General features: G+C 34.0%; 1 long non-coding RNA gene across 1 annotated transcript; it reads right to left on the bottom strand.

Annotated features, from left to right (window-relative positions):
* Positions 1–366: 366 nt before the first annotated feature.
* Positions 367–838, bottom strand: LOC133030787 (uncharacterized). The gene is made up of 3 exons (XR_009684336.1): positions 741–838; positions 572–656; positions 367–456 (listed from the first exon to the last, which is right to left on the bottom strand). It is a non-coding gene; the product is annotated as an uncharacterized LOC133030787 (long non-coding RNA).
* Between the last annotated feature and the right edge of the window lie 14180 nt (positions 839–15018).

Below are 15018 nucleotides of genomic sequence, written 5' to 3'. Positions count from 1 at the left end.
GCTCACATTCGCCGCAAACCAGTGCGGAGCACTCTCGGTATCCAGTAGGGGTACCACCATCTGCGACAAAGTAAAACAAACAACGTCATCGGAAAATTGAACTACACACATTTGATTCAACACAAAAGTTTCAAGAAAATGCAAATTACAGTGTGACATAAACTCAAATCTGCATCGTAATAAAGAGTGGACCACTCTTGCCGCGTCGCCATCCTCTCCACGATCATCGATCTTCCAAGTAACTTGCTCGCACAATAAGCACACATAATAGATTACATTTTAAATAAAAACATAGATTTAACGAGTTTACAAGACAAATACAAAAGATTCATGTCCACTTTTAAATATCAAATTTCATACCGAAATTCTGGTGGGCATAAACCAAGTTCTCTTAGTTCCAATGCCGTTGCGCTTCTTCTCTCGAAAATTCATGATTTGAGCAAAGCAATCAATGAGCTGACATTTACACAAACAATATCCGTTATGTTGTCATTCATACAATTTGTAAATGGCATTAACTAAAATAATGAACTACAAATTTCAAAGCACCCAAATGCCAACTTCTACGTACACTGTGTGATATATCGGTCTCCGGTTTCATGCATTTGAAATACATCCGCTCGACCTCAACCTTCCCAAAATGGGCTAACACTTCACTGAAATACCAAACAAATAATCAACAACGAAACGAATGTACTAATATCAACTACGTACACAGTAATCATGACACATGAGATTACCTCGGATCATTGGCGCTAGAGAAAATGTAACGGAACAACTCGTACTGTTGATTTGAGTAACCCTTCTTCACAGTGAACGGACCAATCACCTTCCCTCCGCATTCTTTGAATCTTTCGAACGCAGCATCATCAAAATCATCCTTCACTGCCTGCTCAACTTCCTCTTTTACAATAGCGGGGAGATCTTCTCCCCAAAAGTTCATAACCTCAAACGAATCATCAGAAACAACCACCTTAGTTGGAACAACGACCTTCTCTTCTGATAGATTAAGTGAAGGGACACTCTCTACATCATCGACATCCTCTTCCAATTGATCCTTCGTCCCTTCACCATCCTTTTCCTCGACAACCACGTCATCCTTCGTCCCTTCACCATCCTTTTCCTCGACACCGACGTCATCCTTCTTCTCGGTCTCCCCGTTGAACGAAAGCGAGCACTGAACTTTGCTCGTCTCAGGTATCTCCAACACTTCTTTCATAGTCCCCTTCCCAAGGTAAGTGGAGAGTACCTTCGCAATGTACTCTTTTGCGCCGCTCACCTTCAAATCAAGCCGAAGACCTCATCTTTCAACTCACACACAGCCTTTGTATATTGCGTCATTTGTGGGTTGCCCAACCGCAAACGGATTCAAAACTTGGCAAGAACACATACGTGTTAGTCAACTTCACCTGCTTAGTACACCAAAAAAACTAGTTAGCATATCTCTCAAATAAAATTCTAACGCATTAGAAAATTGAAGTACTAAATGTACCTTTCCACTTGTGTGACCACCCTGGTCTCGAATCCACTTGTACACTGACTTGCGGTTGTTTTGTGGTCCAAAAGTCAATTGGAGCCACGGTTCGGTCCACGTGAGTAGCAAATTCCGATCTACGTGCGTCAAATATACAAGCTGCCACCAAACAAAAGTGCATACATATATTACCACACCAGTACACGAGAGAATAAAATTACTACCATCACAATAATTCAAAAAATTACCTGTAAAAATATCGTGCAACCGGAGACATTTTTGGTGTTCTTCGTCTTGTACCGGTGTAGAGAGCTCATTAGATATCGATATCCCATAGCCGCCCAATTCTTCTTCTTAATTGACCTTATGTCAACTAAAGAATGCATGTAGCTAGTGCCGACCTCGGTACCATTCTTCGGCAGAACACGGTTCCAATACGTACAAGGAGAAACTTAATGAGAAACGGTAGTCACCGTCGCCGGTTTCCCCGAGCTCATTCTCCGGCAAAGTCGTGGAATACCTATAGTCCTTGGCCTTGAAGAGGACGTCAAACTCAACCGAGGTCACGCTCACTTTCGGTTGCCACGGGTTCTCCGCCATCCCGATTCCCATGACATCCTCAAACGGCTTGGCGGATAGTTGGATTATTCTTCCAAATATCTCCACTCGAGAAGTGGTTGGATCCACATGATCGATCGACCAACTAACTATCTTAGCGTCTATGTACGGGGCATCCTCCCTTAAAAATGTTGAGAAACCGCATTTCTCACCATTTCTTTTTGACCCTCGTTGAGCAGTGGGACTATTCTCCCCAAACGCTCGAATGAGCAACGACCAGAAACTTGAACGTCCCCCACACCTTCGTTGTTGTCAATCCCTGGCTCAGCAGATAATGTCTCCTTCACCTTCTTCCCTTTCCCTCTACCACCAACCTTGGAGGGGGAAGCCTCGACTTCGTATGCAGCCCAATTCTCAATCTCTTCATCGCTAAGAAGCTTGAATTGCTCCTTAAAACTACGAAGCACCTGCAATATTAAGACTCGATTATTAACAAAAGTACGCTAAATCAAAGATAAAAAATATTAAATGTGTATAACACGATCAAAGTCACTCACATCTCGCTTTAGGTTTCTCTTTGTGTGCATCAAGATAAGCATAGAAATTGGCTTGGTCTGCATCAATTAAATAAAGGAATGGAATTATAAATATTATTTTCAAAACCAAAAAATATTACCACTAAAATAACCGCCACAAATAACTCACTAGTACTTCTACCAAGCTTCCTTCGGATCCTTCTTCTTTATCTCTCGCCGCATCCTTTTTGTCTGCAGCAGCCCCCCTCTTCCGTTTAAATACCATTTTATAAACCTATTACACAAGACAAAATAACTTAAATTAACAAACATTCAAAACACTAAAATATTGGAAGACAAAGACTTTGAATAATTCATGCAATTGTCTAACATTTCAGTGTATTCATGACATCCCGACACTTAATTTTCTATATGTGTACAATAACAGGTAAGCATCTCTTCCCATATAACATAATTTCATAATATGTATTACATGGAAACTGTTAAGTACAATGTACCAATATGCCTAAATAATGGATTCTGTAAATTGTTAGTTTTGTTATAATTCTAATTTCCCAAAAGGAAAATTCAAATAAGATTAAAATTCAATTAAAAGCAATGTCAATTTCCCAAAATCGAGTGGGTTGTACCAAACCAACAACTCCAGTTACTGATTGGAACAAAAAAACCGCAAAGTACAGCAGTTCACAAACAATTAATAAAATAAACAAGTAATAATAACAATAAAAATCACTCATCTTGTTGCAAAATAGTCTCCCTTTGCTTCCAAGTTATCATATTTTCCTAAGATAATTTACTATTACAATACCATCCCAACAAAGTCAGTTATACAGTATTCACTTTTAACATACAATGATGCCAACATATGTAATATAAAATATAGAAACAATTATATTAAGATTTTATTGTAGGCATCTCAGTGTAGATGCAGAAGGAACATGAAAATATACACTGAGAAGAATAAATAATAAGGATCTACCACAATTTTTTAAACTTATTTTCTATCCCTTCCACATTTTTTCCCTATACCTAACATAGTCAAAAACTCCATAATTCTTCAAAGGAGAATGCAACTAATGTTTTACTTGCTAACTAGAGTACTTACTAATGTCTTATTACACTTCCTCAAGTATGAACATTAAGCTTTGATGGGGTTGCAAAATGGGACTTCTAAACCTTGTCCACTTCTATATTACTTTACAAAATAGCTTTCTTTTGATACTATTTTATAAGATGAATTCTATCTGCATAAGTGAAAAAATTTCGAAAGGGTTTTAATTTCATAAGGTCTCAAAAATGTACGAAAATTTTATTTTCTATAGTACAAATATCTTTACAAAATTTAAAACATATATTTTTTTAAATTATTCTTATCCGAATTTTTAATAGTACTCCTAATTTATCTGTGTTAAGTTTTTAATTCAATACACAACTTGTTTGGTTTGATAATATCTCCTATTTCTATTAGGATATTTAAATTGTATGACATTATGCTCAGTACCAATAAGTTTAGTGCCTCTAAAATTGGTACCATACTTACAAATACTTGATGTTTTCATATTTTATCCCAAAAACAAGAAAGAAAGCAAAATCAGTTACATAATGATAAGATCACTAAAACAATATCCAACCTAATATTATAGAACTTGTGAATTATATTTTTCGGGTGTTGCTCAAAAACATATGATACATTTATATCTTTAGTCTTCACCGTACACATAACTGAAAAAAGATAACATCTTTTTCTCTAATACCTATACATAAGGCCATAATAATAATAACAATACAACTATTTTTGTTTCAGATTTTTAAATTGAAATGAGTTTTGTCATATTGCTCAAAAAATCTCCATTTATCCAATCCCCAAATATTCAAAATCCAAACAAGTCAACTAACACATTTCACAAATACCGAAATCAAAATACCTAAATCAAAACCCCTAAATTACAGTGCATTCCACTTTAAATAGAAATACCGAATCATATATTCATAAAAAACTAAAACGAAAAACTCAAAACAATTTAGAGTACATTCCACACATACAACCAAGCACATGCACGGGGGGAGACAGAGAGAAAGAAATACAAACTCCATTCAACACAAAACCAGAGAGAAAGAGATAGAGAGAGATAGAGAAAGTAATACCTCCACACAGAAATGCACAATCCTTGCAACACCTCACCCTCCACACCTGAGACAAAATGGAAGATATTAAGTACACGAAAATGCAAAAACACCACGTTCGCTTGAAAAATGTATTTTTTTTTCTGTGAAAAGTATGTAAAGTAGAACGGACAAAGTGTAAAACCCACCGTTGACACTCCCTGTAACAACTCCAACAATGGCAGACTTCGAGTAATGTACACCACAGTGAACAAAATGTACAGTATGGGTTTCACCAACTCAAATGAAAATGGAAAATGGAAAAACAAAATGGAAAATGAAAAAGAAAATGGAAATGAAAGAACTTTGCTTTTGCCCTAGCAGAGACGAAAATGGAAATGAAAGAACTTTGCAAAATAAACAACAAAATAAAAATAACAATGAAATGGTATAGTGAGTGGAGAGGGACGACGGTTGATAGGTTGATAGGACTTGATTGATGGATGTAACAGTTCACTTTTCCATTTTTTAATAAATTTAAATTTCAAAAAAGTAGCCGGTATCCATTTATTTAACCCTACATACCCCTACATCAACCCCTACATGAACCCCAACCTTTGGATCAAAGTAACTGCCCATCCGACGGTTACAGTACATTACGGATTGCAATCCGTGTCCGTACAGTAACGGGACAAAATCCGGTCCCTATATATATATATATAAAAATATATATATAGCCTCCATGTACGAAAACAGGTGGTCTTAACTAGTAGTTATATATTTTTATATGTATAGTCAAGCCCATCTCTAATCTTCAATGGATTAGTCAAGACAATTCAGCACATAATCATTTGGATAATCTAATTCTTAATGGATGATATCTTACGTTTCTATTAAAAAAAATGGGACCACCAACGGTCATGTACAAATGCTTCAATATTCTATTCTATTCTATTCTATATGTCAAGTAGTGATGTAAGTTGGTGGTGAGTCTGGTGACGTGTGTTGTGTTGGGTTTAATTATAATTTTTTGTGTTTTTTTTCTTCTTAAAAAATAAGTTATGGAGTACTGTGTCACGTAAAAATATGAGTCGTGCCGTGTTGTGTTAATATTTTTATGGGTTTTTTTTTACATTTCAAAATATATATATTTTTTTTTACATTTTTACGAAATTCTACATAAAGATCCGTATTGCAACTAGCGCTGCAACCTAAATTACAACAAAAAATCGTATAGAAACCCCTAGTGCAACTAGCGCTGCAACCACTTTAGAAACCCAAACCGTAAATTTGAAAAAAAAAAGTTAAAAAAATAGTTTATAGGTAATTCCCCTATTTTTAAATGGTAGGCCCAACAAGATCCGCAGGCCTAATATTTTGTGTCGTGTTTTATTTGTGCCGACCAGTATTTCTTAAACAGATCAGCCTATTTTTATATTCTGACTTAAATTCGTACTTTACTTTTTCATATTTCTATTTTTTATAATGACTAAAGTATATATATATTTTTAAATATTTACTTATAAATATATTTTTATATCACGCCCTATAAATAAATTAATATATACTTTTATTTTTTATCTTTTAATAATTTAAATTATAAAATTATAATATTAAGTATTATTTAAATTTTATTATTACTTTAAATTTTTTATAATGATAAATTCATATATTATTATTATTATTATTATTATTATTATTATTATTATTATTAAGTTTTTAATATGTCGTCTCGTGTTTTTTATTTTATTGCGTGTCGTATTTTTGGACTAGTCTATTCGTGTTTACATATAGCCCGTCTTTCCTACTTCTCGTACTGTATCATACTTAAAGATATATTTTTTCGTATTGTGTCGTTCCGATTTGTAGCATCGTATTGTATCGTGCTTAAATTTGTATTTTTTTTTTGTACGTAGTCGTGTTCATGTCGATTTTCTGTTGCCTCAAAAAATAGATTCGTATTTAAGCTTGTGTGTGTGAGAGCTTTCTATGTTTCCTAATTACGCTAATAAATTTGCAGTTTTTTGTTTTTTAGTTCTTATTTTTATTAATGGCTTGGCAAAACATGCTCTGCGGTTAGACGATAAGTTATCCTGGTTCGAGGAGGTTCCAGCGCCGGTGGCGGACGTAGGCATCGTAATTCATGAGTGATTCTAATCACTTTGTCAAAAAAAAAATATGTCACTTATCTACAAAAAATCAGAAAAGTTGATTAAAAAAGAAAAAGCTTTGATTTGGAGAACCGTAGACTAGTAGGTACTTTTTTAAATTTTGGAAGTGAAATTAAAATAAGTAAATAATTGAATTTGTACTGTCTTGATTTCTTTTGGTGGTGTTTGGTTGGAGGTAATGAAATAGAATGGAATAGAAAGAAAATAATTTTCATTCCATTTCTTTATTTGGTTGCATTTAAAACTATTGGAATACCATTCCGATGGAATGGCCTTTCCATCATTTTGGTGGAATGACTATTCCATTTTGAAATGGAAGAAAAGGTCATTCCAATGCAAGATTTGAAAAAATTTAATAATTTTTTTAATCTATTTTTTTTATGCATTTTAAATTTTATTTCATTCCATTCCATTCCTATTCCAATTCTCATTCTCATTCCTATATTTTCATTCCTGGCAAGCAAACACCACCTAAGTGTCTAAATTTGAATTGGAAAGGAAAATTTGAGAATATATACATATATTAAGGGGTAATTAACCCTAAATTTATGTGTATCCATATTTCTTAAATATAGGTCAACTTTTTTATGTTTCCCAAAATGTCCTCCTTATTTTAAAACTCTCCAATATTTCACTTTCATCTTTCCCTCTTTTGGTCTCTTTCTCTTTTTTGAATTGAAATTGCACCCTCCCAAATTTCATCCCGAGTCTTGGACTGCCACCCTAGTAGCCCAAACACCTCGCGCCACTATCGAACTTCCCCAACCACCTGAGCACCACCAACATAGTTCCCCAACCACCCAATGAACCGAGAAGTGGATCCCTACCTATTGTCGAATGTAAGTTTTTTTTTAAAAAAAAAATATATTCATTTTGTTATAAATGTTATTTGGAATTATTCGGTTTAATTAAATTTGATGTTATCACCCCTAAGTAACACCACTTTGTCTTAATCCTTGCAATTTAATAACAGGTGAAATAAAAAAAAAAATGGCAAAACCACAACGTTATAATATTATATATATATAGTACTACATTTTTTAGTCTAATAATTACTCTAAGAAAATACACTATAATATATTAGTATATAATATATATTGAATGAATGAATGTGGCTTAATTAATTTGAATAATAAAATATCCCAAGACGTACTTTATTATATTCATGGATTGAGGGCGCCGCCTCAATGGCATGTACTTTATTATAGTCTCTTGAGATGATTTTATAGAAAATATTAGAATATTTTTATTATGGAAATTATTTTCTAATTAAGAAAATGATTTTCTATTTAAGGAAATAAATAAATAATTGATTTTCTGATAAATGAATATTTTATATTCATTAAATCTGGACAAAATCAATTATGTAATATTCTATATAATACGATTTCTATATTCATCGCTCGATTTGATTTCTGAATTAATTGTCAAAATATTCGACAATTAATGTGGCACAGATACTGATGGAGTATCTCACCTATAAATATAGGGTCTCGGTCCCCGAGCTCCTCACTCATTCTGAATCCATTCAGCAAAATCCATCTAAAGAGAGTTGAGAGAGCGAGGAAGCCCGAACTCCAATACCGAAGCTATCGCAGGGATTGAAGCTCAAAGATCAATGGCTGGAGGTACATCGATCCTTTCATTGCATATATTATAGATATGATTACAGTTTATTTTCCGCATTTCATATCTTTATATATGCTATATTACATACACTATATATATAGTCTAACAGTTGGTATCAGAGCGGATTTATCTCTGCCTTGATTTTATTTGAGTTTCATATATATATATATATACATACATATACTGTTCATATATATACATATTTGTTTTCGGTTCTGTATATATATATATTTATATTCATACCATTTATATTATATATACTTTTTAATCAGTATATACATATATATATATATATATTTTATTGTTCATATATACATATATATTATATACTCATACATTCGTACGTGTATATATATATATTTTATATGTATATATGTTTATATATATATTGTATATTATATATATGTTTTGTCACATAATAATAATCATAATATTCATTTTTTTATTATGTGATATATACATGCATATATATATATATACATGCGTATATATAATCACGATCGGTCCATGGTTTTGTTTTTTCCTTTTTTCATTTTTGGTGTTTATTTCGAATTCTATATACATTACTATATTCGTATAGTATTATAGATCGATCTAAGCATTGAAAATTCATTGAAAAACTTAAAGATGGAAAAAATTTTCAGTTAAAACTTTTTCGGACCCGATTAGTTTCGTGATATTAAAGTATATATTTTTTCGTGTTTTCGTGCATAAAATCTATGTGGATCTCTTTATTATTTGATTTAGAACATTTTAGATTTGAAAACACGCAATTTGGTCGTCGGAAACGCAATTTCCGATCGGGTTTGGGTCGGGTTCGACGGACCCGCGTGCAGAAAAACGGGTCAAAATCGACCCGGTTCGCTGAAGAAGACGACGCAAAACGACATGTCGTTTGGAGAAAACGACGTGTCGTTTGGCGTAAAACGACGTGTCGTTTGAATGGCACATTGCAGCTGTCGTTGTTGAAAAACGACATGTCGTTTTTCACATTGTGGAAAACGACATGTCGTTTATACTCTTATGAATCAGCCCTGCATTGAAAAAACGACGTGTCGTTTTTCTGTTAGGGAAAACGACGTGTCGTTTTCTTCTTCATTTTCAGCCCTTCAAATTTTGGAAAAACGACGTGTCGTTTTGCTCTTTGCAAAAACGACATGTCGTTTGGCAGTATGGATTTTTCAAAAAAAAAAAAAAAAATGGGGAAAAATTCCGAATTTTTTTATAAATTTTTATTTATTTGGAATATTAATTATTTTCCCATTTCAGTGTTAATTTAGTCAATAAATTGCATTTAGTTAATTTTCCATTTTTGTTTAATACATATATATAGTATAAATTGAAAATGGAAATTTGTTTAAATTTGGTAATTTATTACATGATTTATTTAGGCATGTAAAAATTGTGCTAATTTGTGCATTTAATTATATATTACCAAATTTCTGCAATTTATTGTCTAAATTAATTTTGAAAAATCTGCCATTAATTTCATATTAAGGAATTTGCATTTAATTAATGATCATACATTAATTGTATCATTTTGTATTTAATTGACAAATTTATGTTTAATGCAATTAATTTAGATTTGTATGATTTAAATGCTATTCATAAATTCCTTTTATAGTGCTAGATATATTTAGAAATATTCAAACATTAAGATAGGTTGAATATTTTATTTAGCAATTAAGTTTCATAAAACTTCATAAAATTATTCATAAAATATTCATAAAACTTTATAAAATGAATAAAATATGAATAAAACGTAAGTAATTTTGTGGTTTGACATAAGAAAACATGAACCTGGGACAAATGCTCATATCTAGAACGGTTTTTAATGATCTTCGGACGACCACACTAGGAGCACTAATCTCAGTGATTGTCTATTATGTTAATAACGAAATTACTTTTAGGTAGAGCCCAATACCTAATGTCTAAAGTGAAAATATAATTTTTTTATAATTAGGGAGTAGCCACAGCATCTTTAATTATATAAAATTATATATTAATTAAAATTCACCTTAATGGACAAAACTTGTAATTAATTATTTGGATATAATAATTTTACCCCACAGGGATTTTATTATATTTTTATAATTAATTAGGATAATATATTAAGTTAAATTCTCTTAATTTACCCCACAGGGAGTTATGAGGATTTGAATTAATAGTGTTATCACAAATTTTAATTAAAGATAGATTTCATTCCTCCATTATTTCTAAATTAAATACTTCATTAAATCTATCATAAAGTTCATCTAATTTTATTAGATTTAAAATTTAGCCCACAGGCAATTTTAGATTTAATAAAATTTTCATCTTCATCATGTTTCTACATTGGTAAAACATGAATTCATTAAAGCCTCAATTCTTTTAACATCTAAATTTTTGTAATCCTACTCTTGCAGCTATTTCATCCACCTCTAAATATGCTGAAATCACTAGTGAAATCCCTGAGCTTAGGAGTGACAACTTCAAAATCTGGAAGGAACGAGTTCTTCTCCACCTAGCTTGCACTGACATAGATTATGCAATAAGGAAAGATGAACCACCGCTATCACCGATACTAGCACCGTCGTCGAGATTGCACTACGTGAAAAGTGGGAGCAATCTAATCGTCTTTGCATCATGTTCATTATGTCCAGAATTCCTATGGGAATGCGTGGATCGGTGGAGCCACCTGAGAAGGTGAAAGACTTTATCAAAGTTATGGATGAGCAGTTTGACACTTCAGATAAATCCTTGTTCATCAACCTCATCCAAGAGTTCTCGTCCACAAAACTCACCGGTTAAAGGAGTTCGAGAACACATTTCTAAAATGAGGGACATCACCGCTCATTTGAAGAAACTCGACGTTATCATTCCCGATACCTTCCCGGTTCATTACATCCTTCACAATCTTCCTCCACAAGATGGGCCTTTCAAAATTTCCTACAACCCACATAAAGAAAAATGGACTATCAATGAATTGATGACCATGTGTGTTCAAGAGGAAGCCAGCTCCTACAGAGCAAGGAGAAAGTGTTCACCTGACCACTCAACCTAAGAAACGCAAGCCATTCAAGAAGAACAAAGGGAAAAAGCCCATGGCTCCCAAGGCTGCCATAAAGAAAGATTCCATCAAATGTTTCTTTTGTAAACAAAAGGGACATGCTAAAAGGGAGTGCAAATGGTTCAAGACATGGATGGATGACAACGGTAATCCAATTTCCTTAGTATGTTATGAATCTAATATGGCTAATGTTAATCTTAACACATGGTGGATTGATTCCGGCTCAACAATTCACATAACAAATTCCTTGCAGGATATTCAAAATCTAAGGAAGCCAAAGGGCAAGTGAGCAAAGCATCTTATCCGGAAACAAGATGGGCTCACATGTGGAAGCTATTGGAACATGCAATTTAGTTTTAAGTAATGGTTTTATTTTAAAGTTAGAAAAGACCTTTTATGTACCAAGTTTCTCTAGAAACTTGATTTCGATTTCAAGACTTATACCCTTTGGTTTTTCCTTTACATTTTCGTACAAATATTTCAATTTATATTATAAATCAATGTGTTGGAAATGGTATTTTGTCTGATGGTCTTTACTGCCTTAATTTACAAAATAATACCACTAATAATGTTATGCATGTTCACGCTGGCACTAAGAGATGTGTTATGAAAGAGGATTCCTGTACATTGTGGCACCGGAGATTGGGACATATCTCCATTGATAGAATTAAAAGATTGGTAAAAGATGGGGTACTCAATACCTTAGATTTTATCGACTTTGATACTTGTGTGGATTGCATTAAGGGAAAGCAAACCTCCAAGTCCGTCAAAACCGGTGTCCATAGGAGTTCTCGAAATATTAGAAATCATACATACCGATATATGTAGTCCGTATATGGAGTCACATGGTCGAAATACTTCATCTCATTCATAGATGATTACTCACGCTACATGTATATCTACTTACTTCATAATAAAAGTGAAGCATTAGATGTCTTTAAGATATTTAAAGTCAAGTAGAGAAACAATGCAACAAGCAAATTAAGATAGTGAGATCGTATAGAGGAGGTGAGTATTATGGTAGATACACAAGATGGACAAGCACCGGTGCATTTGCGAAGTTTCTTGAAGAAAATGGGATTGTTGCCCATTACACCTTGCCGGTACACCCGAGCAAAATGGTGTTGCGTAAAGAAGAAACCGAACATTAATGGACATGGTGCGGAGTATGCTTAGTAGCAACTCTAATCTTCCTAAATCCTTGTGGACTGAAGCATTAAAGACATCCGTGTACATATTAAACCGAGTTCCAACAAAGGCAAGCCTCAAAAACTCCTTTTGAATTATGGAAAGGTTGGAAACCAAGTTTGAATCATGTACGCATTTGGGGATGTCCATCCGAAGTCGAATATATAATCCACAAGAGAAGAAATTGGACCCAAGGACCATAAGCGGATTCTTTATAGGGTACGCCGAAAAGTCTAAAGGTTACAAGTTTTATTGTCCATCTCATAGAACAAGAATTGTGGAATCAAGGAATGCAAAATTTCGAGAATGCCTTGATCGATGGGAGTGATCAATCAAAGGACTTAGGTCCTGAGAAAGATCCTTCAGAACCTTCCACTTCAAAAGCAAGATTGATAATGGTTAACACTCCTATAGTTCAAACGAATGTTGAACAACCATTACCAATCACTGAAGATCCACAAGTTGGTAATGATAATCCAGTAGATCAAAATGTTCAAGAGTTGCTCGCAACCGCCGAACAACCCGTCGAACCTCGCTCGTCGCTCCACAAAGAGCCTCGTTGGTGAAGTCTTAAGAAGATCTACTAGACCTATCAAACCAAGGATTTATAAAGACTATGTTGTGTATTTATTAGAATCTGATATTGGAATTGGAAATGATCCAGAAACGTTTTTACAAGCTATGAACAGTAGAGAATCAAAATTGTGGTACAATGCTATGGATGATGAAATGAATTCTATGAGGTGCAACAAAGTCTGGGAACTTGTAAAGTTGCCTAATGGGGCGAGAGCCATTGGCTGTAAATGGGTCTATAAAACTAAGAAAGACTCATTAGGCAACACTGAGAGGTACAAAGCGAGACTTGTTGCTAAAGGATTCACTCAAGAGGAAGGAATTGACTATACGGAGACTTTTTCTCCTGTATCAAAGAAAGATTCCCTCAGAGTCATCTTGGCATTAGTTGCTCATTTTGATTTAGAGCCGGAGCGAGATGGATGTAAAACCGCTTTTCCGAATGGTGATCTAGAGGAGGAGGTATACATGAAACAACCAGAAGGATTCACCTCTAGTGAAGGTCAGGATTTGGTATGCAAGCTCAAGAAGTCCATCTATGGATTAAAACAAGCATCCCGCCAATGGTATTTAAAATTTCATGATGTCATCTCTTCCTTTGGATTTGAAGAGAATGTCATGGATCAATGCATATACCTGAAGGAAAGTGGGAGTAAGATCTGTTTTCTTGTTTTATATGTGGACGATATTCTTCTTGCATCCAATGATAAAGGGTTGCTACGTGAAGTGAAACAATTTCTTTCAAAGAACTTTGAGATGAAAGACATGGGTGAAGCATCCTATGTCATAGGCATTAAGATTCATAGAGATAGATACCGAGGTATCTTAGGTTTATCTCAAGAAGCCTACATCAACAGAGTTTTAGAAAGATTTCATATGAAAGATTGTTCACCGAGCGTTGCTCCAATTATGAAGGGTGATAAATTAAATTTGAGCCAATGCCCAAAGAATGATTTTGAAAGAGAACAAATGAAGAACATTCCTTATGCTTCGCCGTTGGAAGCCTAATGTATGCTCGTGTGTGCACAAGACCCGACATTGCTTATTCGTCGGAATGTTAGGAAGATTTCGCAGTAACCCGGGATAGACCACCGGAAAGCCGCAAAGAAAGTTATGAGGTATCTTCGTGGTACTAAGGATTACAAACCGATGTTCAAACGAACCGACAATCTAGAAGTAGTTGGCTACTCGTACTCGCATTTCGCCGGGTTGCGATGATTCACGTAAATCTACATCCGGTTACGTGTTTATGTTTGCCGTGGAGCTGTGTCCTGGAGGAGTAACAAACAAACTTTGACTGCTACTTCTACTATGGAGGCTGAGTTCGTTTCTTGTTTTGAGGCTACATCACATGGTGTATGGCTAAAGAGTTTCATTTCAGGCCTTAGAGTGGTTGATTCCATTGCAAGGCCGCTAAAGATGTTCTCGTGACAATTCAAATTGCTGTTTTCATGGCTAAGAACAACAAAAGTGGAAGTCGAAGCAAGCACATCGACATTAAGTACTTAGCTATTAGAGAACGTGTTAAGGAAAATAAAGTGGTCATTCAACACATTAGCACTGAATTGATGATTGCCGATCCTATGACAAAAGGCTTGCCACCTCATAAATTCAAGGATCATGTAGAGAACATGGGACTTGGTTCCCTTATGTAATTTGTACAAATAAAGTTATTATTAATGAAACTCTTATTTTGATTTTTCTCATATTTATGCGCATCTTAATTTTACATTTGAG

Source organism: Cannabis sativa, chromosome 9 (genome assembly GCF_029168945.1).
Source record: "Cannabis sativa cultivar Pink pepper isolate KNU-18-1 chromosome 9, ASM2916894v1, whole genome shotgun sequence".
Lineage (NCBI taxonomy): Eukaryota > Viridiplantae > Streptophyta > Magnoliopsida > Rosales > Cannabaceae > Cannabis > Cannabis sativa.
Note: the sequence above shows the minus strand (reverse complement) of the source record. Positions and strands in the feature narration are given on the sequence as shown.